General features: G+C 48.3%; 1 protein-coding gene and 1 pseudogene across 2 annotated transcripts in view; one reads left to right on the forward strand and one right to left on the reverse strand.

Annotated features, from left to right (window-relative positions):
* Pebp4 (phosphatidylethanolamine-binding protein 4) overlaps positions 1-26,060 on the reverse strand; it is a 191,568-nt gene that overhangs the window by 159,745 nt on the left and 5,763 nt on the right. The window lies entirely within an intron of this gene.
* On the forward strand, positions 24,221-24,995 carry LOC102020874 (annotated as a pseudogene).

A 26,060-nucleotide genomic window follows, 5' to 3' on the forward strand; every position in this document is an offset into this window, starting at 1 on the left:
AAGTGCTGGGGGTGTAACTCAATTTGCCTTGTGTTCAATCCCCAGTGTCACAAAACAAAAAACAAAATAAAATAAAACCAAAAAACCCCACTCTGAAACCCCTCTAGAAAATATGCATGCGGGCATGTGCACATGTGCATTTACACTCAAACGCACACACAAACTCCCAACGGTGGTTGTTCAGAGATAGAGAGCTGAGTGGGAGGAAGTCCTTACACATACATTTGCTAAGCTCCTTATACGTTCACACTTGCTAATTCAAAAAATTAATAACAGTGAAGAAGGAGTCAGATCTCTAAGTCCTACTGCTGTCCACTTAGCTCCTGTTCATGTCCTTCTGAGGCAGTGACCTGCAGTGACCCCTCCATCTTCTTTGGAACCCGAGCTCCCCTGGTGCCTGGCCGACTAGGCCCCTTCCATGGGGAGAAGCACAGCACTGCATGCAGCCTCTGCCCCACCCTGAGGTCGGTGGCCGTGGGTTCTACACCTCTAGGCTCAGGCCCCTAGCTTGCTTGGGATTCGGCAACCATGCAGGTACCTTCTCTGGGTCCCTGAAGGTCCCATGGGCTCTCCCAGATCGTTACGGAGGAAAAGTTCCTGATGTGCTATTTGCATGCTGTTCCTTGCTGGGAGCCACGGTGCCTCCCTTGTCTTCATCTAATCTTAGCTCTTTGCAAGCCAGAGTCCTCTGCCATGTGGCTTTGGTGGAACCAGCCTGCTGAATCCCCACCTCTGCCTGGGGCAGAGCCAAGCGGCTCTTCTCCACATCACCATGTACTGGGCTCAGAATTCCGTCACCTCATTTTCCTCCCCCTCTGGGAATATTCATCGCCTCCCTTAGCTCACCCTCGTTTCATGGTCTGTTTTTAGTTCATATGCTATTGGCCTAACAGAATACCAGAGACTGGATAATTTACAAAGAACAAAGGTTTTTTGGCTCATGGTTCTGGAGGCTGGCAATACCACGAGTATAGTGCAGGCATCTGTTCAACATCTGGTGAGGGCCTCATACTGTACCCTAACCCTGGTGGAGGGCACTGCACATGCAGACAAAGCAAGTGTGCCAGCAGGGGCCTCTTCCTCTTCTTAAAAAGCCTCTAACATTGTCACAGGGGCCCCACCCTCCTGATTTCATCAAACCCTCATCATCTCCCACAGATCCCACTTCCAAACCCCTTTCCATCTGAATTTATGATTGAGCTTCTAGCACAGGAACTCATGGGGGACACATTCAAACCATGGAGCCTGAGTTTGTGCAGCTGTAAAATGGGGATAATGTTCCTATCACACAGAACTGTTGAAACCAGGACTCATGAGAGAGAAACACCTTCTCGGATCAGCAAAGAGAGGAAAAGAGGGTCTATGGTGGTGAGAAACAGCAGGATGCAGAGGCTGGACCATCAGAGCCTACTAGAGCCCCCGCAAAATCTGGAACCCAGAGGCAGGGGCTGGGAGAGCAAGGTGGACTCTGGGGAGAGACCTTGGGCCCCACGGGAGAAGACGCACGCAGTTCTCTGTTCTGCTCTAAGGCTCTGGGGAGTTCAGAGTTTAGGGAGACAGTAAGTGGGAGAGAAAATTAAAGGCAAGAAAAGTCTAAGGAAGTCGTCAAAGCACAGCCAGATGAACAGAACCCTGCAAAAAGGAGGTAAAAAGTAATGCCGTAAATTACAGCTTAAAAGCCTCGTTCTGGGAAAATTGCTTTTTAACAAGCAGACAAGCTCTATCAATAGCATCTACCGTATGTTTTTATAAAGTGCAGAAATATGTTTTTAAAAGGCCAGTAAATAAAGTTCCTATCGATTTGAACTCAAGTGTAATCTGTTTTTCTGTCTGCCACCAACACTGGTAATAAAGCAGAATCATGTAATACGGTATTTCAGCTAATGTGACTATACATCACTGCTGGGATGCCCTGTGCCGTGGCGATCTATCATTTTCTATTGGTATTGCTTAGCTGCAGAATTTATAAACTTGCTCCAAATTGATGCAATGTTCAATTTTCTTTTCCAATTTATTTTTGGTTGAGCCAAGCAATATTGAGGTCTATGAGTGAGCCTCTGAGTACCACCAGATGTTACCTGGAAGTCCTGGTGCTCCTTGGGAGGAGTGAGGATAGCACCACCCAAACCTCGCCACCCTTGACAGGAGGGGCAAAGAGCCACAATGCCCTGAGAGCAACGAGAGATGGCAGGGAGATAGCTTCTGTCCTGGGGGCCATGGGACTGGGTGCAAAGTGATGTCACCAGGGAGATACTCTTGCTGCTGAGTGAGGCAGAAGTTGTCTTCTACTTCCGGGGCTGGACAATTGAATTTCATGCTGTTGCTCATGGGTGTGGGGAGAGAGATTTGGCAGCAGAGACATCCAGCCTCTGTGTTCTCGTGTCTGGTCTCTGACTCTGTGGAAGTGGAGAGGCCCCTAAGACAGAGGTGGTGGTGGCTTCCTGATCCCTAGACTGGAGAGACTCTCGAGTGCTTCAGAAATCAGCGTTGACCTCCTGACTCCCCAGCTTCTTCTCTGAGGTGGAAAGAGCTGGTCCTTTGCTCGGCCATTTGGTCATTGCATTCCTGGGGAGTCCTTCGTGGAGGCCTGACCTAGCGGCTTCTTCTCAGCCTATCTCACAACATTGTAAGCACACAATTTCCTACATTAACTACTTTCTGCTTAAAATAGCTAGAGTGTGGTTTCAGCTGTCTGCGAGTAAACACCGACTGACGCAGTGTTTGGAACCAGAAGAGGTTGCAGGTGGCAGATCCTCCTGTTTGGGGTTGGTTATTTGTCTGGCTAGGTTTGAAAGTCTTTTGGATCCAGCCAAGATGGAGTATCAGGAATCTGGTTTACCCTACCTCCCCAGATAATGGGAAAACTGAACAAAATGTGTGAAATCATCTTTTTAAGAATCTGAACTTCCAGCAGTACAGAACAGTGATCAGTGAGAGAGGGGAAATGAATAAGGTGAATTGTACAATTAATCCTGGTTCACCACCTAGATAGAGCTTCTAGGTTGCAGGGCAGGGAAGAGGATTCAGAGAGCCTAATTGTTACTCTGAGTTGGGAAGATGAGAGCTGGAAATCCAAGGAAATCAAGGTGCCCCGCAGAGAAAAAACTGAAAATTGCAGAAGGTCCTCTTGAGTTTTCACCTGAGTACTGATCAGCACTTGCATGTAAGGGAACTGAGTCCAGGGAAAGAACTCCCCAAAACAAACAGAGGAAAAAATCTGTAGAGCTGTGCATATTGGAGAACAGTTTCCCACCAGCCACAGGAAGAGAAAACCTTGCAATTCATGGAGCAGCAGGGAGAGCACTCAGCAGTGGGGCAAAACCAGCTCCATGGCTGTTCTGATCCCACTTGTTAAATCTTTAAAGTCAGCCCCAAAATGATCAAACTATTATTAAGAAGCTTAACAACATGTCAGAACAAAGCTCAACAATATTTATAAGAAGATAGTAATATTTCACATCTAATTAAGTAAAGTTACACAATGCCTGGCTCCTAAAAAAAATCACTAGGCATGAAAAAAAGGAAGGAAACAGAAACCATAATGAAGACAAAAATCAATCAATAGAAACAGACTCAGAAATGACCCAAACAACAGAAGTAATACACAGTGTCTTCAAACAGTCATTATAACTATATTATATATTTTCAAGGAGGTAGAGAAATGCTTAAATATTCCCAGAGACATGGAAATATACTTTTTAGAAGACCCTCACATAGCTAGAAAATGTACAAGTTTCAATGTCTATGATCAAAAACATACTGGATGGGATTAAATAGAAAAACTGCACAGAATTAAATATTAGTAAACTGGAAGATATAGAAAGGGAAACCATCCAAAATGAAACACAAAGAAAAAGACTGGAAAAATCCAGAATATATATCAGTGAGCTGTGGGACATCTTCCAGTAGGCAAACATACATATAATTGGAGTCCCTGAAGGAAGAGGGCAGAAAATATATTAGAAGAAATAATGCTGAAAGAATTCCAAATGTGATTTATTAAAAATAAAACCTACAAATTCACAGATCCAAAAGGCTCAACATAAGAAATGTCAGCAAAAGAAGCATGAGAAAACAGCATTAAACACATAATCAAATTTCTTAAAACCAGTGGGAAAAGATGTGAGACCAGGTTACTATTTGCTAATGCAGTAAAAAAAAAAAAAAAAAAAATGTTTCTCAACTATCAAATGTGGTTGCCTAGAATGACATGGCATTGGAATTTGACTGGCATAGTTGCAGAATAGATGATCATATTGGAATGATGAACACAAACATGGTAGACTAAGCTTCTGATTAAAATAGAAAGATTAAATAAAAAATTTCAGTCTCAAGGTTTAAATTCTTGGCTCAAGATACAATCAGAAAAACAAGAAATACCGTACTTAGGACTGTCCTAAAAGAATCTCCCAGGCTATGCAGCTTTAAGGTCAAGATGAAATCAGAAATGGAATCTGATCCTGCAGGTTGATGAATTACAACCTAAATTAAGTTCACAGCCTTGTGACTGAACCCCACTAAGCCTCCCTTTCCTGCAGAAGCTGCCCCTGATCCCATGATCCTGCCTTGCAAGAGAATCCCTGTTTGCTCTGATCCCACACTTAGATACCTCACAACTCCCAACATATTCTAAAGTCAGGTTTTAGCATGTCCTTAGGTACATGTGTACAAAATCTGATTCTGAAACTCTAGACCTCCACACCTCAATAGCTACCAGGTGTTTTATTATATTTATTGGCAGAAATCTGAGAAACATATGGTAAGGTGCTAGATCAGAGAGGAAAGAAGGTAATTTTTGATTGGGCCATACTGATCAAGATGAATTCTAGATCCAAAGAATTTGTTGGATCATAAGGGTGTGATTCTGTTGTCTAGGTGGACTACCTACCAGCTGAACTCAATACATCATACACCAAATTAAACTGAGGTGATAGAAGGTGAAATATTACTCAATGTAATATAAGGAAGGAATCAAAATACCTACAAAGCTGCAGAAATGTTGGAGTAGGTTTACACATGTGGTCCCCTCATGAATGCCCTAACTCTGTCCTACAGGAATGTATTCCCTTCATGAGCATTTAGAAAGGCTTTGGTGAAGGAAATACCAACATGCATTCCTTTTTCTTTGGTTGTCTTCAGAGTTTATCTTTAGTTTTCAGCAGTTTTCCTATGAGTCTTGGTGGTTTTTAAACAAATTGTGATTAAGATTCTTCGAGGTTCTTGAATCTGTGATTTGTTGCTATTCATTACTTTTGAAAAGTTCTTAGCCAAAGATTTCTTCTGCTCTGTGGAAAAGTTCTAGGCCCTTATTTCTTCAGAGATTTCTTCTCTGTGTTCACTCTCTTGTCCAAATGGTGCTCCAATTATACATATGTTAGACCATTTTGTGTTGTCTCACAATCCTTGGGTGCTCTCTTCTGTCCCCCAACACTCACATATAGTTCTTTTCTTTCTTTATGCTTGTTTAGACAATTTCCATTGTTCTGTCTTCAAGTTCACTGATTCTTTGTTCTGTTATATTTAATTTGCTGAAACCTTAGGTTCCTATCTCAGTGACTTGTCTAATTTTGCAGGCTTGATGAAGGTCCTGTCATTTTTGACAGATTACTTTCCAGGGGATGAGACCTATATCTGAGATCAGCCTAGGTGGCCTGGCCCTGCTTCCCATGGGTAGATTTCTGCTTGCAAGCCCATCAGCCAGAGCTCCCAGTGACTGCCCCCTGTTGCCTCCTGTTCCCTGAAGCAGATCTGATGTATGGCATAAGATAGTTATCTGAAAGTTGCTGGTAATGTAGTTGGAGAGATCAGACATATTTCTAAAGCATCTCCTCCTGGCACAGAGTAAGAGAAGTGCCATTAGAATATATGGTGATGTGGGAACTCAGAGAAAGAAGATGTGCTAATGTGGGAGAAGAGATAGGGAGTAGAGCTCAGGAAACAATTGTTCTAGGCCTAGGTGGGATTATGGTGAAGGTACGAAGCCAGGAAATGTATGGGTAGGGCTAACATCCATTGGTAATCAGGAATTGGTGAGTTTTGTCCCTGCTAGTCCCCAATTCTCACCTCAAAGGCTGATGTAACTGTAAGTTGCAGTGTTTGGTAGGGTTATCATTAGGGCTCTATCCTGTTTGCTGAGATCAATAACTGGGCTAACTGGAGTCTTCTCTGATCTCCCCTTATCATCCAAATTCCCAGTTTCCTTCCACCCCACCTCCATCCCGGTGGCTATCTTGCCCTTGCACTCACTTTCTTGATGCTGTGTTCAGGAAGTTTTTTCTGGTACTGGATACCCATTTCCCTTCCCACTTTGCTCATGTGTCCTTTGTCTATCTCTCTCTTATTGTTCAAGCAGAGGCTCAGCATGTCCTCAGACCCTGCCAACACCTCATTTCACCATTGGTAGAACTAGCATTACACATTTGTTAGGAGGTGACAATGGATGTAGCAGAATTTTACAGGTATGAAAGTGAGGTGCTTCAACTATCTCACAACCAGATATGTATAATGCCTAAAACTCCACAAGCAGCATCTCCTTTAGCTCCCTAGTTTTTAACTTATATTATTATATAGTAATAATATATACACTATATAGTAAATATATATACACGTATATATAATAATATATACACTATATTAGTATGTAGTAAATATATAGTCTCTGTTTCATATATTTGTAATATGTAAATTATAGTACCATATATTTGGATAGTTTTTTATATAATATATTTAGATAACATATAAATTGCTAGATCAAATATACAGTCATACCTTGGTATTTGACTGCTTTGAAACTTGTCACATTTGGTAACTGACTCATTTTGACACAAAAATTTTGTTCTACTCCTCATCGTTTGTGATGTTCGGCACACCAGCTAGGATTTGTTGATGTCGATTATCTCATGACTTGACACCATTTGCAGCCAAAGCAATTTGTTTGGTATTCATCTTTTTTGGTATTCGTCCTGCCTCTTGGAACCAATGAAGGATGAGTACCAAGGTGCCACTGCAAAATGAATAACACAGCTGTCCCTTGGTGTCCACAGGGATGGGATTCTGGGAAACTCTGTGGATACCAAAACTCACAGATGCTCAAGTCCCTTATATAAAACAACATTGCATTTACATATAATCTGCATAAACCCTCCCCTGTACTTTAAAACATCTCTAGATAACCTATCATGTCTAATACAATGTAAGTGCTATGCAAATAATTGTTACATTGTGTTGCTTAGGGAATTATGAACAATAATGTTTAAAACATTTTATTTTGCATTTCAATTTTTAAAAAACAGTTTTCATTCAAATTTTTTTTAAAAAGTGTTCATATTTTCATGAGGTTGATTGAATCCAAGGATGTGGAAGGTGTGGCTATGAAGGGCCACTGTGTATCTCTGTCTATATTTCCTATGTGTGGGTATGTAAATCAAATGCCCAAACAACCTAAGGCTTAGTGTAGACAGTGAGATGCAGGAAAGATTTGAGAAGAGCATGTGGGAAAACATTTAAAATTGAGTAAAATCTATTTTTTCTACTAATTAAGAAAATATAGCCCATTTCCTCCTCCTTTAAAAGTAAGACTGAGGGGCTGGGGATTTAGCTCAGTGGCACAGCGCCTGCTTGGCAAGTGCATAGTCATGTTTTGATTCCCAAAACCGGAAAAAATAAAAATAAAAATAAGTAAATAAAGTAAGACTGTTCGGCTGGGCGTGGTGGTGCTCACCTGTAATTCCAGCACTGGGGAGGCTGAGGCAAGAGAATTTTGAATTTGAGGCTGGCCTGAGGAAGTAGTGAGACCCTATCTCAAAAAAATCAACAAATCAATCAATCCATAAACTGACTTTAAGACCGTTCACCCTGTTCTCACAGAGTCCTCTGGGAAAGGTAACATTTAAGCTGCGGGCGGTCACACCCCTCCGATGTGGTGCGTTTCAGTGGAGCAGATACAGACCTGGGGTGCAGGCGGCGCTGAAGAAAGCAAAGCTGCCCTGTTTATGCTGAGAGATGTGAGACGAGGCTGAGCCACCAAAGGGAAACTACTTTGTGACTTCCTCCTCACTGATCTCTGCCATTTGACTCTCACTAATTAACTCTCTGGCTTTGGAATGCATAAAAATATTGTCAAGTAGCTTGCTTTGCTTATTTCAAACTCATATCTGCCCTCTGGGCTGGGTATTAGTAATGCCTGTGGTTACCTGGTAAACACCAGAAATCACCAGGGGGCCCTGGCTGCTGGCACAGGCTCTATCACGGCCTGCCAGTGTGACCTGGGGCAAGGGTCTTCGCCTCTGCAGATAGAGGGTCATGAGAGCTGCTGCCCCAACACAGGGCCAGCAGGAACAAATTTAGGGATGTGAAATAGTGCACATAAATTACAAAATAAAGTGACGCATCCCACAGAACAGGTGAGCACCAGGCAGGGCCAGGGATCAGGAGGAAGGTGCGAGATGAAGTTTAATTGAACACCTGCTATGGAAAAGCTCTAGCCTCTCTCTGGTTTCTCTGAATAGGTTTTCTCTTTAATCTTCTCAGCACCTCATAAAGGCTCTATTATTACCCACTTTTATAGGCAGGGAGTTAAGGCTGAGTGACTGAGAAAGGTATGCAAGCCTGTTAGCTACAGAACTGGTCTGTGCCCAGACCCGCCTTGCTAAGCCTGTACTGGTCCTGCTCCACCCTCCTGTGCTCCTTCCTGATCCCCAGCCCCACGGCAGTCACACAGGTGCATCTACATATGTCCCAGGGCTCGCAGCCTAAAACCCGGGCCTTTGACTCACAGCCTCTTTCTGAGCATATTTACTCTGAGTTTAGATATAACTCTGATATTCTCTGTTATCAGGTTTCCCATCCTGCCACAAATTAGAAGGACCATAAGGACACTCATCAGCATTGACAGCAGCAAGAAGTGACAGATGACAGGAGGAAGATAAATTTTAAAATATAATTTTAGCAGTCTTGGGTGGTTTGGGGTAAAGGCAAGTAGCCCCATGAATTTTCTTGATCTTGCAAGCATCCCTGTGAGCGATACTGGGAAATGGTTGCCTCCCTTAGGTATACAATACAGGCTATTTTCTCCCTGCAAGCCTGGCTCTGGAGAAAGACTCTCCACTTGGGTGGGGGCCCTGGACTTCAGGCAGCCCGAAGTCCTTTCCCCAAGATCCATTCTCCCCTTTCTGAGCCCCTGTCCTGGGACTGGACCCAACACTCATTCTCAGTGCCCTGGGGATCAAGAGGTCCGAGTATGCGTATTTGCTGAAGATACAGAGGCAGCAAGAGGAAGCAAATGAAGAGATTGGTGTGAACCCTAATGATCCAGTGTAACAGGTCATGGGTTGATTGTTCACATAATCAGTGCCAGGCAGCTTGAGGCCCAGGAGACTCAGCCGTGAAGCTGGCTGACTCTCTCTCTCTCTCTCTCTCTGCCCCACTGCACTGCCTGTGCCCTTACACGCACAGTGTGTAAGAAGTGCGTTGCATTCATCTTTGTCTCTGAGTGCTGGGGAGGGAGAGGTCCCCCACTCATCCAGCCACCTTCAGGTAGCTGACACTATATTTAATGCCACCCAGCCATGCTCTAGCTACACTGTCCTACGTAACTGAGGCCACTTCTGGTTCCTAATTTCTTGTCCTACCTGATTAGTGACTAGGGGTGTCTTGTCCATTTTCTGTTGCTATCACAGAATACCTGAATCTGGGTGCTTCTGAGGACTTGTAGTGTTGGAAGCCAAAAGCCCAAGAACAAGGAAAATCATCTGTTCAGTCTCTGGTGAGCACCCCACCCCCACCCCAGCTAGGTCACAACATGGCGGAGAAGTGGAAAGGGAGTTCCCGTGTGTAGAAGAGAGAGATCACCTGGTAAGACAGGCAGTCAGAGGGGGACCGAGGGGCCAGGCTTGCTCTTTTTTCTTCCCCCTCAGTACTGGGGAGTGAACCCAGGGCGATTACAATGAGCTCCACCCTCAGCCCTCTTTTTAATTTTGAGACAGGGTCTTGCTAAGTAGTTCAGGCTGGGCTGGAACTTGTGATCCTCTTGAGTGCTGGGATTAGAGGCACGTGCTACCATGGCTGGCTCAGGCTTGCTCTTTTATTACAACTTGCTCTCATTCCATGAGGCCAGCATTAGGCCGTCCCACGGGCAGGCCTCCAGTGTCCTAAGCACCTCCTAGGCCCAGCTCCTAAAAATCCCAGTGCTTCTGCCATTCTGGGCACCAGGTCTCCAGCACAGGAACCCTTGGGGGATGAATCCTGACCATACCAAGGGGCAGATTCCTCTTCTGGGTCTGGCCAGCCCTGCCTAAGGCATGTGGCCTTAGCCAAGTAGGAATGTAGGGCAGACGCTTTGGAAACCAAGCCACCATGCCCTGCTACCACAGAAAGGAACGACTCAGACAGAAGCAAGCCATTCTGTGACAGATGTTTTTAACAATGACATGAACTCATTTAACAAAAGCTAAGTCACGTTCTTTAGACTCCGTTTAAGAAGGCAAGGCTGTTACCCATTTTAGAATGACTGCCATAAAAAGTGATTAAAAGGAGAAGTTCGAGTATGTAAATGAGCAAGGTGCAGCTCTCCGGACGATGGGCTTAGGAAGAACAGCTCATCCCCAAGAGCGGTACGGTAGCATCACCAGTCTGTTTACCACAATTTAAAAACAAATCAACCTCCTTCCCCCAAGCCCTGGGTCAGTTCTGTAACAGACCACGCCAAGGTCCGCAGGGCCCCTGGAAGCTTATCGCAGGAGGCAGACAGAGCGGTCCCTGTGTCACGTGACCTTGAGAAGCTCTGACCACCCCAGTTGCTCCATTTAGGATCTGATGCCTTCTTTGCCTCTCCCACACCTAGACACCTGGGCTGTAGCCACAGATCTGTCACCAGCCCTGGGTCCTCTCCAGCTTCTGTTGCTGCAAATGTGCCCAGCTCCTTCTGCCTGGGAAGAGTTAAGACTCCAACATCTCACAAAGGACCAAAGGGCCTTGCAGGTTCCACTGTAGCAAAAAGCAAGAGAGTTTGTCAACAGGCGGAGCCCCTGTGGGACAGAAGGGGCACTGGCTGTGAAACTCTGCACAGAACAGAAGTTTTCCAAGCTCCCAAGTCCTGCCAGGCAACGCTGGGTTTGCACACAGTGTGGGCAGGGCAGGGATGACATTAAACCCTGGGCCTTTCTCCTAACACCTTTTAAATAGGGCATTTGAACACCTTTTAAATAGGACATTTGCAGCCTTTGGGGCCTGAAAGGATGCCTGTGATCTTTCAGAAACAAACCTCTAGGACTTAGATTCCATCGCACACTGATGGCACTGATGCTCCTAGAGTTTAAGCTAGAAGAACTGCCCCCGGGAGCTCAAAAATGCTAACAGCAGGATTTATTTACCTGCTATTTGAAACCCAGCCATGGTGCTGTGATTAAACACACAAATCTGATAACCAGATAGCTGGTATCTACATTTAAATTGTGGTTTCATGGCTCACTAGCTGTGTGATCACGCGCATGTTGCTTAACCTGACCCATCTGTGCCTCAGTTTCTCATCTGTAAAACAAAGATAATAATGATTGTGAACGATACACAAGCTAATATTTCTACAAGTGCTTGAAGAAGTGTCTGGCACGTGCCAGTGTATGCTAAATAAAACAAAAATAATTGGCAAAGGCAGAGGACTGAAAAGATGTGGCATTTTCAAGAAATGTTATGGAGGCTCAAATGCATGTGTTCACTCTTATCTCACCCCCAACTCCTCACCCCTGGAGGCAGCAGTTCCTGAATGGGGCCGCAGGGGAGGGAGTGTATGAAGGGTTAAACCCCGAGTGCACAGAAAAACAAGTTCCATCTGGTCCCTGGGACAAAGCGACAGCCTGCAAAGCCCCCAACCCGGGCTCTTGCTCAAAGGACACATTGCTTTTTAAAATTCCAACTTGTGGCTGCCTCGATCTATAAATCAACCAGTTCTCCACACCCTAGAGCTCCCAGCAGGATTTGCAAATGGCAGCGAGACATTCGCGTTCTGAGAATAGGCACAGGAGAGCGCCTTCGCTCTCAACTCGTGGTACCTGGGACCCAGCGCTTCATCTTTGGCTGCCCTTCAAGGTGGGCATTGCTCTGCCTGTGACAGAGGGAAAGCCAGACAGAGCACACAGGTGGAAGGAGGATTTTGATTTAGATGTCCCACTTCCGGAACTGTCTCTGGGGTTCAGCTGAGTCTCCAGCTTTGTTCACAGGTGCAATTAAACAAATGAAGCCACTGCTCACCTCTCCCACACCACGACTGGGATCCCATCTTTGGATGCCAGGCTGGGAGTGGGGAAGCCTGGCTCATGAAAGCCGTCAAATACTGCCAGGAGGTTAGGGGAACCTAACCAGAAAAGCAGGGTCTGCACCTAAGCCAGCTTATACCCCAGCATTCACTGCAGGCCTTGGGGCCCTCCTCATCTGGAAGGGGAGAAGGAGACAGGATGATGGCAGGCAGCTTCCTGGGGACCCCTGCTGGAGCCCTGGCTTTCTACTGCCCTAGGCACGTGCAGAGAACACTGAATCCAGCACAAGTGTTCACCCTGCAGAGCAGGAAAGTAATTCACAAAAAGTTGGGCAATTCAAAGTTACAGTTTCCACAGCAACCAACACTCAGACCATTTGGGGAGCTGAAGCCTTTTCCTCTCAGCGTTCACTTTTTTCTTCCCCAAATAGCATTTTTCCTTATTATTAAAGTAATACATGTCTATTGGAGAACATATGGAAATTACAGACAAGTGTAAAAGAGAAAATAAAAATCACCCTCAATCCCACCACTCAAGGTGATCCAATGCTAACATTTTGATGTATTCTCTATTTGTCTACTTTTTTATTTTTGCATGCATAAAAAGATACAATTTTTGAAAATGAGGACTAGAGTGAAATTACTGTTTTATCATATGGTTTCTTTCACTTACAATATATTGTAAGGCTTCACTATTAGCCTTAAATAGTCTTTGAGAACATGATTTTTAATGGCTTTATGGTACTTTTTCATATGGATAGAGTATGTTCTATTTAACCAGTCTATTGTTGAACATTTGGATGGTTTTCCTTTTTTCCTGCTATTTTAAATTACACTACAATGAACATCTTTTTACATAAATTTTTCTGTATGTCTCTGATTAAGTAATCCTATTAGAATAAATTCCTAGAACTAAAATTACTATTCAACTACAATGGACACGCTAACGGTTTTGATACACATTATTAAATCACCTTCCAGAAAGTTTGAAGCAATGTGTAGTATAACCTGTAATATATACTCTTATTTAAAAAAAAAAAAAAAGGCACAAACTGCCATCTGGTCGGTTTTACATAAAGTCTACACCATTTTTTAAAATCACATTTAGAAATTATAAATAGGATTGAATCCCCCCCACCCATATTTGTAATGAACTTTCTTCTTTCCATAATCACCTGTGAATATCCTGTAATTTCTTTCTCTCATGAGAGTTCATCCTTTTCTTATTGACTTCTGAGAGCTCTTTATGCATAAAGAGAATGATGCTTTGTGTACTTGTGGCACATATGTTCTCTCAGTTTGTCGTTGGATTTTTGTTTCATTTGTGGCTTTTTTTTACAGTGCAGAAGTTTCAAATATCTTGCAACTTACATCTGTCCTTCTTTTCCTTTATGAGACTGCCCTTTGATCTTATGCTGAGGCAGACCACCCCTACTCTGAGATAAATATCGACCTGAGTGTTGCTCTTCTAGTCACTCTGCAGGTGCAAGGCTTGGGTTCATGTCCACAGCTCTAAGCCACCTGGAGTTCAGGTAGAGATGTGGTTGGCCACTCACTTCGCCTGTGGTCCTGAAGCAAGAGCCTAGGAGTCTGAGTCAGGGATGACTGTCAAGCAGACACAAGACCTGGTCTGTCTGCTGCGCCCACCCATCTGGTCTCTGCTTTGCAAGCATCTTTCCCCTGGGCCCTGGAATGTTGCTAGTGAATGGAAGAGATGAACGGGAGGAGGGAAGAGCTGCTCCACGACTGCACACTGAGAAAGGCACAGCTCACGTGGCCTTGGCTCCCCGTCTGAGGTGGGGGTGGTGGAGGGCGGGGAGCGCCAGATGTATGGAGAGCCGGCAAGCAGCTTCCTGCAGAGCGTGGTGGAAATCCAGGGCTCGGATTCCAAACCTGGAACTACCGTCACTCCACGTGCACGAGGAACTGCGAGAGGGAGTTTTGCTGGCGTTGCACGTCACCTAAGACACTGTTTTCATAACGAAGATGTGCTGGGGACAGAAGGAACCTGGGGTTTCTGCTCCCCAAATTGTGAATCGTCTCCTTAACCCCTCCAAGGGGCCCTAGAAACAAAGCACCCAGTAGGATGGCATGATCCTGAGCAGAGGGCAGTTACCTAGGGACTCCCTGCTGAGACATAGCTCACCACCCCCTCTGTCCCGCCTCATCGCCCTATTTCAACCCAGCCCTCAGATTTTCACTAGGTCTATGCAGCGGCCAGTTTTCTAAAGACCAAGAAGGCGGAGGATTCCTTCATTCATCCACAGGTTTGCTGAGTATCTACCACCTACAGTGTCCCGTCTCCAGCCTGTAGGTCTATTCCTCTTCATTTCCATCTCTCCTTCCCCTAACAGCACGCTGTCTTGGGTGCCATGTCCACCAGGCACTGTTTCGCCTCAGATGTTAAGTCACAAGGCTGCACTGGTCACCTGGGTGGCTGAGATTATCCATCGGCCCATTAACACCATCACTACTACTGCCATTGTGCTGGTTACGGAATGATTCCACCATCAGAAACATGTAGGCTTTGCATCTACAATCTCTTGAAATCGCCACATAATAATCTTCATTCAGTAAGTATTTATTAAGTGCCTACTATGTGACAGACTCTGTTCTAGTGCTTGGGACAAACCCATGAGTGAATCAGGCAAAGATTCCTGACCTCATGGAGCTTCTGTTCTAGCTGTGGGTGAGAATAGATAAAACAAATAGGCAAAAAACACAAGGCACGAAGGTCAGAACGTGATGCAGAAGAGGAGTGGGAAAAAGCTGAGAAAGCCAAGGGGCCCAGGGCTGGCAGAGCTGGGGCATCCGAAAGGCCCTGGGAGAGGTGACCTTTAAGGATTTGAAGGGAGTGAGGCCAGGAGCCATGCAGGGTAGGAGTGATCCAGGCGCAGGTAGATGCTGGTGCACAGCCCCCAAAAGATGCCGGCTCGGGATACACCAAGGAGGCCAGGAAGCTAAGTGACCCAGGGAGAAAAGTCAGAGGTGTTGAGGTCAGAGGGGAGGCCAGGGCTGGATCCCATGCAAACTGGAAGGCCATTGTCAACACTTTGGCGTTTACTCTAGGGAATCAGGGGAATTGGAAGATTTCAAGCAGAGGCAGGACCAGATGCGACCCGCAGATGACAGGCTCGCCCCGAGTGCTGGATGGAGAATATCCTAGGCTTTAGGAGCAAGCACAGCGGCAACAAAGAGACCAGGTCCAGAGGGTGGTGGCTGAGCACCTGTGTGTGGGGGGAGGACGTCACCTCCTGGATGAAATGGCACTGAAAGTAAATAACAGCAGCCCTGAGGATTGTCCGCTGGCTGTGACTCTTGCAATAGATACAAAACCCACTCCAAGGTGAGCAAAAGCCACCCAGAGCAGGGACATGACTCGCTGAAGTCCCAAAGTTCCAAGTAACGGATGCGACCTTCCCGGTCTGTGCAAAGCCAGAGCATCTCGCGGGTGCCTGTGAACCACGGCGGGCAGGGCTTGCTGTCAGTGCTGAGCCGGAGACTCAGGAAGCGCACCGGTCCGGCACAGTTGGGCTGACTTGGGGACTGTGGGTGCATTTTGCAAAAGCTTTTCAGTCTCGCGTGGAGTGTGAGAGGTATTTTCAGGGCCAGTGCAGCTCTATTCCCTACTTTTCCTCCGCCTAGCTGGTCCATCCTGCTGAGGAGGGGCGTGCTCCAGGAGGGTACCTCACTCCCGGGACACTTACGTCTTAATAGCAGGAGGGCATTTCCATAACTCACTGGCAAAGGGGGAGCTGAGGCAGGGGTAGGTTGCAGAGGTGTGCACCCCAGATCCAAATCACCACCACTGCGTCTTCACTGCAGGGTAGGTCTCCACCATCTCTCGGGCCTCTGCTCTGCCTTCCAGCTTCGGAGGCCTGGCCATGCAGCAGGTTCGCGAGTCCCTGGGGCAGGATGACGGTCACCTAGCTCCCTCTGGTGTCAGTGCTTCCAACTGCAGCCCCAAGAGCAGGCAGAAGGCGACCTCCGCCTTGCCCAGGGTCCACTTCTCCTCCTCTGCTGTGGCGGCACATGGGGAGATTCCAGGCTGGGAGTTCAGAAGCCCTAGGCATCTCCTGACTCTGCCTTGGGTGAAGGGTCCCAACAAAACCCATAGTGAATAAAAAAAGGCAGTCCCAGTTTGTTCACCTTCTGCACCCCCACCTCCGGGCGCCACTTCTCCCTCTGCTAAATCGCCTGGCAGTGCATGGCCACCATTAGGCCATTATAAAGAGAGCGGGGAAACGAGAGGAGCCCCACAACCCTCTCTTTCCCTGTGCTGCCTCCCTGCACCTGGTGGTGGCCTTTGGAAGACACTTCGGGCCATTTGGGGCACCTAGCAGTTTGTCGTCTTCCTGGCAGGAAATGGGACAGTGGAAGTTTAGGCAGGGGCTTTGGAGTCTACCCAGACCTGAGTTCAGATTCCCACTCTGTTGCCATTAGGTGGCTTCAGACTGATAAATAATGTTCCAGAGGGCTTAATATAGAGCCTGGCCACATGAGAACAGGCTACGTTACCACGTCGTAACCATTTGCACAAGAGTGGAGTAGGGTGGGGAAAAAGCACAGTTTAGAAGCCAGAGGACCCAAGGCTCCAGACTCACCACTCCGCATAACGCTTTTGTCTGTCAGAGCGAAAGAGTATCTGCTGGGTTGTGATGAGACTCGAATTCGGTACTGTGGACCTCAGATTCCCCACCATGGACAGAGACCAACACCTGCTGGGCCTGTCTGGCAGGGCTGGTGGGAGATAGGGACCGTAAAAGCGTAGATGCAGTGCAATGGAAAGGACAGTCATGACCGGCCAAGTATGCTGAAGTCGCAGCTCTCACCCTGTTATTACCAAGAGACCAAACTCCCGGTACCCTGCACTTAGCTGCATATGGCGGCATGATCCTCCCCGCAGTGAAGCCACAGTTTCTTGCTGGCCTCCCAAGCACACATCTCTGCCCTCAACAAGTTTACATTAACACTGGAAAGTCAGACAAGAAGTTGACCCAAGGGGCAGGAGTGGGTGGCTATCTGTCCACTCCAAGTAATGGCAGAAATGCCCAGTTAAGGGGACAGTGATTCTCAGAAGGGAAAGCTAAGCCCCAGAACAGCTGGCCACTGGCTTGGCAAAGAGGCACCATGTCGCCAAGGCTTTATTTATATAGTGAGGAAGCCGCTAGCATAGGAGTCAGGAGTCCGGGTGGCAGACTAGGCTCTCTATTCATCTGCAAAGCTGACACACTGCATGATCCCAATGATAGGACATTCAAGAGAAGGCAAGACCATGGGAACAGTGGACCCTTCAGCAGTTGCCAAGGAATGGGGTCAGGGAGGGATGCCAATGCAGGGCACACAGGGTCTACAGGACAGAGGAACTACTGTATGTCACCATGGTGGAGGATATGTGTCATTACACACTGTCAGGCCCACAGAATGTTCAACACCCAGAGGGAACCGCAGCGTCAGTTCTGGGTGACAATAGTACCGATGTAGATTCATCAGTCATGCAAACAAAACCGCTGTGGTGGGGGATGGTAGTGGGGGAGTCTATGTTTAAGGGCAGAAGTATATGAGGACTCGTATTATTTGCTTTTAGTGTAAACTAAAAAATAAGAAAAAAAAAAAAAAAAAAAAAAAAAAAGGAAAGCAAAGGAAAGAAAAGCAAAAAGAAAGAAGGAAAAGAAAAATGGAAGTCTACCCAGGTGTGGTGGTGCACACCCATAATCCCAGCACTTGGGAGACTGAGGCAGGAAGATTGACAAAAGGTCAAGTTTGAAGCCAGCTTGGACTACCTAGTGAATTCAAGTCCAGCCTGGAATGCACACATAGCAAAACCTTTTCTCAAAAGAAAATCAACTCACAAGCAATAATTTCTTTTGCCCTGTGATTTCCTCATTGGTGAAACAGAGACACTAGTACCTGCTTGGTCCACCCACGACAAACACAAAGCAGACTCTACACAGCACAAGGTGCTCTTGAGTGTGGGAAAACACCCTCAGAGCCAGGATGTAGAAACAGTCCCCGCTGCGCCCCGTTCTCCCACCAAGAGGGCTGTGGACACCTAACAGTTTCCCAACTCCACCTCCTCTCTCCTTCCTTCACCCCTAATTATGCAAGTTTTAATAAATACCTGACATAACACTTTTGGGAGGGTGTTCAGACAGTCTTACTATGTAGTTCAGGCTGGCCTCGAACTCACTAAGTAGCCCAGGCTGGCCTCGGATTCACTTGATCCTTCTTCCTCAGCCTCGCCGGTGCTGTATCACAGGTATAAGCCACCATGCCTGGTTGCAAAATACTTTTTTGAAAGTCTGCAAAACCTTTTTCAAAATCCTTTAGACCACCACTTTCTCTCTGCAGTGATAGGCAACAGGTCACTGTAGCATCCGAGATGCGTGCGTTTATCCCTCTGAACGCTCCATCAAGGGCCGCGCTGCTATTTTAAACTCCAAGAAGCCTTTGCTGACACCCAGCTGACCGCTGTGAACAGATCCCAGACATGTGAAGAGGCCCACACAGACAATTGCCAAATGGCTTTTTCAAACCAGGATGTGAACCCATTGAACTCTCTCTCTTTCTCTCAGGTCTACGTGCCCCCCTCAGCAGAGCGGCCCACACAGATTTTTCAAAGAAACACCGTTTGATCTGAAAAACATCTGGAACAGCTTCCCAGCCCTTGACTGCAAGCCTCTGCCAACAGCCATCAGATGCCGGCTACGGAGCAGCGAGCGGGGAGCAGCAAGCAGCAGCCGGCTGGCCTGGCCTCCAGGGGTCCCTTCACGCGGGGGAGCACTGCTTTAGTAAAAGGCTCTTGGGCTCGTGCTGCCAGAAGCGCTGCAAACCCTGAGGCAGAACTGAGCACATCAGTGGAGAAGTGTTTGGGGATCATGAGGGTGGGGTCTGAGGGTCAAGACCGAGATGCTTCCTAATGATGCCGCCCTGGTGTGAGACCTCAGTCACCTAAGAGCAGAGTAGATTCTTGTACAGCTGCCCCTCGGTTATCCTGGTGAATGGACACCAAGCACAGCAGTGAACGCTCTTACTACTATGAAACACCCAGGCGGTACAGCTTAGGGCTTTGTTGTGCTGCTGTCCCTGGAGCAGAGAGCAAAGCCCCATCGAGATCTGGTCCGATGAATGGATTGATGGATGGATGGATGGATGCACGGAGAAATGAATGAATCCACCATGAACATCAGGGGCCACTGCTGGGGAGGATTCGGAGAAGGCAGAATGAAGCAGGCGAAAGTGCAGTGGGCACCCTGCTGTCCTGTGGGACTCGGGCGAGCGTGACCCTGGGCAGTGCCCCTCCTCTGTATCGCAGGCTGATCCCCGCTCTGGAGGATTGTGAAATCCGCCACAGGAAATTTCTTTGCAACCTGATAATCCCCACTTTCCTTTCACCTGGTCCTGCCGTGCCCGGAGGCATCGCTGGTGACAGATGGCCAGCTAGCCGGGGCTGGGTAGGAGACACTGCTAGTGACATTAGCCGACCGTTGGCCACTTGAGCTAAGGAGCCGGGGACACACGGGCAGCACCTCCTAGGTGGGTCCTTACCAGGGCTTGGGGTGCTCTTCTTCCCTGGCTTCTAGACCTGACTGCTGTCACCGCCCCCCAGCCTGCTCCCTTTCACAGCCTCACCCCCTCACACACCAGCTCCTGACTCTGAGCCCCTCACGCAGGCCCCCCAGAGCCTCAGAGTCCCCTTTATTCTGCTCCATCTGCCCTCCAGACAAAAGCTGCAAACCAATCACCTAGTCGGATGGCACACGCCTGTAATCCCAGAGTTCTGGGTGGGGGGCTGAGACAGGAGGGTCGCAAGTTTGAGCCGAGCCTGGGCAATTTTAGCCAGACCCTCTCTCAAAATAAAAAATAATTTTAAAACGGGGCTGGGGAAGTAGCTCAGCGCAAAGGCCCCTGGTTTAATCCCCACTACCGCAAAAACAAAACACAAGCTTTGTTCAGGTGGTGTTGGGCATGGGGTGGTGTTACGCATCACGAATTCTTCAAAAAGCCATCACATGGTGCGCTGGTGACGCCCAATCTGGATTCTACCTTCTACCCCAGCAGCTGTGTGGCCTCCCTCCCTCTGTCCTGCTAGAACAGTGCCAGGGAATTTGCCAAATCTATTGCTTTTCAGTTCTCCCCTTCAGCGTCCATCCTCTGTGCCTCAGCCTTAGCCACCCCTCCCGGCTGCCCCCTGTACCCCACCTCCCTCCGCAGCGTGAGCCTCCCAAAGCCCAGCCCCCTGCCATCCAGGACGCCTCCTGCAACTCCTCTGCGCCCAGCAGATGGCGCTGCTGGCTGAGTGCAACTCACAGGGCCAGGGCTGGAGACCCCTCGCTCCAGCCTCACGGTGACCCAGCCAGAACCTCCAGGCCACTTGCCACAGTCCCCCGCTGCTCTTTGCGGGTTCTTTGGGGCTCCCACCTCAGACTCTGGCCAGCAGCCAGGTTTGTGACACCCTCCAGAACCTGCTCGTTCTTCTCCTAGAAGCCGATTTCTGCAGGCCTTTATCTTTTCCTTCTGCTCTATTCTGGTGTCCCCTTCCTACAGGCTCCTTCCAGGAGCACTTTAATATTTTCCGGGGTGTCTCTGCTCTTAGCAAACTCTAGTGTGAGCAGCCTTCCCCCGTCCCCTCATTCGGGTCACCAAGGGCTTGCTGTTGGTTAGGTACCACTAGTGTTTTGTTTTTGTTTTTGTTTTGTCTTTGTTTTTGTGGCACTGGGGATTGAATCCAGTGAACCACATTCCCAGCCTCTTTTTTATTCTTTATTTTGAGACAGGGTCTCACTAAATTGCCCAGGCTGGTTTTAAACTTGCAACCCTCCTGTCTCAGCCTTCCAGACTGCTGGGGAGACAGAAGTAAGCTGCTTTCTGTCTGACCCAGTGCCTCTGGCTGGCTGTTGTTGACAAGGCCTCATCTCCCAAAGTGAGAGGTTTCCTTGTAGATGCCCCCCTGCCCAGGCACTGAGGACCCAAATCCAGGCCCCCAGCCGTCTCTTCTCTGGTGGCGTTGGACAGACCTGCTCCTCCGACAGCAGCCTCTGGATGTGTGCAGCACCCTCAGACTTGGTGCACGTGAAAGTCCATGCTGCTTCACCAGGTGTGGTGGTGCACACCTGTAATCCCAGCACTTAGGAGGCTGAGACAGGAGGATCACAAAATCAAACCCAGCCTGTACAATTTAGTGACTTAGTGAAATCCTGTCTCAAAATCAAAAATAGCTGAGGATATAGCTCAGTGGCACAAGTGCCTGCCTGGCAAGAGCAAGGTCCTGAGTTTGATTCCTGGTACAAGAAAAAAAAAAAAAGAAGGAAATCAAAAATAATAAAAGGGCTAGGGCAGCACCCTGTGACCCCACTCTGCGTGTGCTGAGAAGGGCGGGGCACCAGTGAGCACCAAGGTCTCTGTCCCATGTGCAGATCTCGGCATCTCCAGCCTCTGTGACACTGGTGCTGAAATTTGTGACCCCCCCCCATGGGCTGATGAGGGCAGGGCAGTGGTCTCTAAGGGGCAGCCGCAGGCACTGTTGCTGCTGAGCGATGCACTTGCCCCACAGTGGGGAGGCTGCGTCACCTGCTCTCTGGAGCCTGAGGGGCAGGGGGACAGAGCCTAGCCTTGTCCCTTCCCTCTAATGCGATGCACATTCTCCACCACTTAAAGGCAACTTCTGCTTTTAAAGGATTCCAGCTGGTTGAACTCCAGGGGAAGATGAAACCCCAGCGAGATGCTTCTCAGGCCTTTTCAGGCTTGGCTGGCCTGAGGACAGGATGCATTCAGAGATGCTGGCTGTTACGGAGGGAGCCGGGGGAGAAAGGTCTGCTTGCTTCAGCAGGCTCAGCTCTAGCCACGCATTTCCTGCCCTGCTTTGCCTTCGGTGAACCCCCCACCTCCTCTCTCTCCCTCCCTGCTTCTCTGTCCACCCCAGATCCAGCCCCCTCCATGGGGAACCACTGCTGGGGACCCCTGGTCTCAGCAGCTTTTCCTCAAGCGTGGGGACTCCTTGCAGCGTGGAGGGCAACCGTGGGGCTCGTGGAGCTCATGGCCTACACTCCAGAGGTGTCCTCGCACCTGCCGTTTACCCCATCACTCACCCACTCGCCCGCTCACCCCACCAGCCAACACAGTTCGCAATGTTGCGGGGGCTGTGGGTGACCCGGGACAGAACCGCGCTCCTGTCTCCCGGTGCTCACAGAGGGACAGGTCCCACGGAGCCAGTGCGGTACAAGACGGCAGGAAGTAAACACGCCAAGTCCAGGCCAGGGGACAGCAAGACTCAATCAGCCAGGGACAGCAAGCAGGCCCAGAGAGAGGCAGTCAGGAAAGACTTCCTGGATCGAGAACTTTGAGGCCATCAAGTCGCAGAGGTGGGGCGGCGGCCTGCACAGCGTGGAGGTGCGAAGATCTGAGGTGGGCACTGAGGAGCTGGCCTGTGCCTGCTGCACCCCTCTGTGACAGCCTTGGGACTTGTTTGGGGTACACCCTGGGGATGCCCGCCTGGGGTCGCTGCTCTGATGGCATTGCTTTGATCGCCCCGGAGACCAGGCAGTGTCCCCAACTCCTGCCTTTCCCTACCGGACAGGAGCCCAGAGGAGATTCATTCACGCTCCTCTCTGGCTGAGTGAGCGCTCAGGTGCCTCCCCGCCTAGGGGGCCTGGTTCCCAGAGGCACCTGCTTCCGCTCCAGCTTGGCCAGCCACGCCCTCTACAGGTGACTGGTCCCTCGGGCCCTCACAGGAAGCGCCGGTGCCACCCTCCCTCACACTGAGCGTCCTTCCTGCCTTGGTTTCTGTGCTGACGAGGGAAAGCGGCCCCTCAGCAAGTCCCCTCGAGCGGCGCCAGATCCACCAGAGCTCTCCCTTCCAGCCCTTGCTGGGAGACCACTGGTCAAACCCACGGGCTCTGGAGCTGGGCAGACCTTTCCCCCTCTGTACTGGCCAGGTTTCACTCCATTTCCCTGCCTGACCTTTTCTGCCTGTAAATGACCCCCGCCACTCCTTCGGGAATCATCCTCTGCTGCTCTAAGCCCTTGGACACGAAGCAGGGCTGCCCGGGGTCGCTGTTTAGTTTGAGGGTGAGTATTGATCCCAGCGGGGCAAACCTGGGACTTATAGTGGTTGGAAAGGGCCCATCTTTTTCCACTGGGGTTGTAAACCACTCAGACATAAACCCAACTTGCCCACCACAAGGGGGAATCTTTTTACAAAGAGAAACAGCAGAGAGAAAGGCAGAAAAGGATAGATATGCAGATCTGCTCATACTGCATGAAAACTTTGACCCAGTCAGGCCTGAAGTTATCCCTGGAGCTTTCAGTTTTGTGAGCCAATAAATTCTCCCCCTTTTTTGGCTTATGCCAATTTGAGTTGGCTTTTTTTTCTCTTGCTACCCTTGCCTTTACAAATACTTGCCGACTTCATAAGAGAATTAAGTGAGACGCTGACACGGGCAGCAGTCAGCTAAAGTGGCTCTCAGTGAACCGGAGTTCACGTTTCCACGCAGCGGGAGATTTGAAGACACAGAGCAACAGCTGCTGCTTCTTTATTTTCCCCCAGCGCTTTTTATTTTTTATTTTGAGACATGATCTAATTTGCCCAGGCTGGCCTTGAACTTGCAATCCTCCTTCCTCAGCTTGCTGAGTAGCTGGGGTTACAGGAATGCTCTGCCACACCTGGCATGGTATCTTTTCTCTGTTTGGTGTCCCTGTCCTGCAGACCCCTCTGTGTCAGCTAAACCCAGTCAAAACCGACTCTCCCAGCTGTTTTGAAGTTTTCCCAGGAGGGGATTCCAGAAGCTAGAAAAACCTTCACTGCCATCTAGTGGACATCTGCAACAACAGCAGCCCAGGGAAGGGAGTCCCAAGGGTGACTCTCGCGACGAGCACTATGAAAAAACATTTGGCTGGGTCTCCTCACTCTGCAAGTGAAACCCCAAGAAAAAGTGAATGAATGGTGAAGTCAAAAAAGAGCCACAGATTAACAAGCAGGAAGCTTATGTACTCAGCGACAGTAGCATGTTTGTCTCCAAGACACGCTTCATTTTGGAGACGTGCAATACCACTCTTCCTGAAGCAGTGGCTCTGCTCTTGAAGCTTGCTAGGGATTACAGTGGGTTTGACTCCATTCAAAGCGTTCAAATTCTTGTAAGAATTCCATGGAGCCTTCTCACCAACGGTACCCACACCAGAATTTCCAGGAAGGAGCAGCATGATATACAGGACGTATGAATTCTAATTGTTGGGATTTGTATACTCTGGATATCCCAGAGAGTAATCAGTCAGCCAGATCAGACTCTGGAAATTCTGGTGAGCGAGCCTGACCCAGGAGTCATGGACCAGTTCCACATGAAAGATGACGTTACTGCAAAGGATGTGGCTTGTGAGAGTGGAATTAGTGACCTGATACCAGGTTCTATCGCTGATGCCATGCCGTTCGACCCTTGTGGGTATTCAGTGAATGGAACGAGATGGGATGGACTTATGGGACCATTCACGTCACTCCAGAACCACAGCTTCCTCAGGCTAGCTTTGAAACAAACTGCAGTCAGACCTCCTAGGAGGACCTGATCGGGACAGTTGTGGAAGGCTTCAAGCCAGGAAAATTTGTGACCGCCTTGTTTGACAATCAGAGTTTTATATGTCCCGCTGTGCTTTCTTCGCCCCAGAAGAGTGGAGATTTTTAAACGCCTCGATTGCCGGAGTGCTATGTTCAGTGATTACAATTTTTTAAACCTGTTTTGCTAAGAAGCAGCAGCAAGAACAGAGTATTTTGTTGTTTTTCTTGTTTGTTTATTTATTTATTTATGTCTTTTTGAGACAGGGTCTCGCTATGCAGTTCAGACTGGCCTTGAGCTCACTTTATAGCCCAGGCTGGTCTCGAACTTGCAATGATCCTCCTGTCTCAGCCTCCTGAGTGCTGGATTTGTGCCACCACTCCCAGCTTTGCTGCAAAATTGAAGTACATGTAGAAAACATTTTTACTATATGAAGCTTTGCAACACTTGTGAAAATAATTCAATTTGGTTCATGCACCGCATAATATGTCTGCAGGTACCGTCCAAAATCCCCCACAGACCAGGCTTTCGTCCTCACCAGGTGCTGGCCTCGGGCTAACAACCTGGGGCTGCTCTATTAAACTGCCAGAATTTTACATCCAGTTACCTCCATTTTCTAGAACATATTCTCTACTGATATTATTGAAATCAGTTTCTCCTTCAGGAGAATGTTGCGCAACTGCGATGAAAGTTTTTCTTTCATGATTCAAGCCCTCCTAAGAAAATGATTCCAGTTATTCATTTTATGTATTACTGTTTCAATAACTGTTTCCGCATTTGTAGTGTTTTATTTCTTCCCTCACTAGGGTGTTTTCCTCCCACCTCCAGGCCCCCAAATAAAAGCAATACACTGTTTTTTAAAAAAGAGAAAGCGCCTGTCCCATGCGGCCCATACACTGGTCCCTAAGGGCCTGGGCTCCTGCCCTGCCGCTATGACCCTTGATCTCCCAGTGGAGTCGCAGTAGTCTTTTTTTCTCTGCTTCTCGTGGCTGCCCCTTGAAGAAGAGGAGGGCTCTGCGCATGCGTGTGTGCGTGCACGTGCGCTTTTTTTTTGCTCTCAAACTCCCAGAGGAAAAAGGGTGCTTGCTAGTCGCAGTTGCAAACAGGACAACGCGTCAAAGCTGTACGATAGAGGTCAAACTGCAAGACATCTCATGATCCATTTGCTCTCTCATAGTAAAGATGTGGAGAAAGAAAGACAGAAGCTGGGGATTTAGCTCAGTGGTAAAAGCGCCTGCCTGGCAAGCGCAAGGTCCTGAGTTCGGTTCCCG

Source organism: Chinchilla lanigera, unplaced genomic scaffold (genome assembly GCF_000276665.1).
Source record: "Chinchilla lanigera isolate Chin_1 unplaced genomic scaffold, ChiLan1.0 scaffold00002, whole genome shotgun sequence".
NCBI lineage: Eukaryota > Metazoa > Chordata > Mammalia > Rodentia > Chinchillidae > Chinchilla > Chinchilla lanigera.